The sequence below is a fragment of the Protobothrops mucrosquamatus genome, unplaced genomic scaffold (assembly GCF_001527695.2).
Source record: "Protobothrops mucrosquamatus isolate PMUCROS unplaced genomic scaffold, P.Mucros_1.0 scaffold2580, whole genome shotgun sequence".
NCBI classification, from domain to species: Eukaryota; Metazoa; Chordata; class Lepidosauria; order Squamata; family Viperidae; genus Protobothrops; species Protobothrops mucrosquamatus.
The window spans coordinates 191317-192339 of record NW_015388636.1 but is presented as its reverse complement, the minus strand read 5'-3'; positions in this window follow the sequence as shown (position 1 = coordinate 192339).

Sequence of the window (1023 nt, the reverse complement as noted above, 5' to 3'; positions counted from 1 at the left end):
GGGGGGGTGTAATTAAAAGCTTGCTTCAAATCAAGATATAACAAATTACACCTAGCAGTTTATTATTTTTACAGCAAAAGTTATGTGGGGTTTAGTTGTCTCCTTATTCGTCTTCCAAGTTCCCCCTAGTCAGTCTCTGAAAGGGCAATGGATCCTTCCGGAAGGTTCTCTGGCACAGCTTGTCATCATTTCCCCAGGCTTTAAGGAAAAGTCTTGATTGGTTCCTGAGAGAAATAAAGACACAACCGCTATTCTGAAGCCAACAACACTGGAGCTACGTCTTCAAATAGTGCCTTTAAGATGTGGATTTTCAAAGAGATTCAACTTAAATGGCAGCCCTTCATGATAGGCCAGTTCAGGAAATAGGCAAAGCAGAGATTCCAGAATCTTCTTCTCTGTAGTAAAGTAGAATAAGAGATTTTTATTTATTATATGTATTTATTATATGGTTATTTTTACAAATAAACCCACACTCCTTCCTCCTCCTATTTTCCCCACAACAACAACAACCCTGTGAGGTGAGTTGGGCTGAGAGAGAGTGACTAGTCTCAAGTCGGCCTATTTAGTATAATGGGAACACAGAGCATCTTAGATGGACTTTTGAGATTCAGATTAAGGCATCAGGCTAAACGTTACCAGACTGTGAGTTCTAATCCTACTTTTCTGGCTTTCATGGCTAAGGTAGGACTAGAACTCACAGTCTCCTGATGTGTTGTATGGTCCCTTAATCTTAACCTTAAAAGTCCATCTAAGGTGCTCTCTGTTCCCATCTTATAGTAAACTTGGTGGGGTTTGTGGAATCCAAATGCAAGACCCAAAGTAATTAATCAAGGCTCACTGCAGCATTTACTATTAACAGTGTGCACTGGAGAAATTCCCTTCAGAAAATAGTGGGAGGAACTCTTGCAGAAATAAGGATGCTGTCAGAGCAACAAAGATGATTAGGGGATGGGAGGCTAAAACATACAAGGAATGGTTTCTGGAATTGGGTATGTCTAGTTTAATGAAGAGAAGGACGAGGGG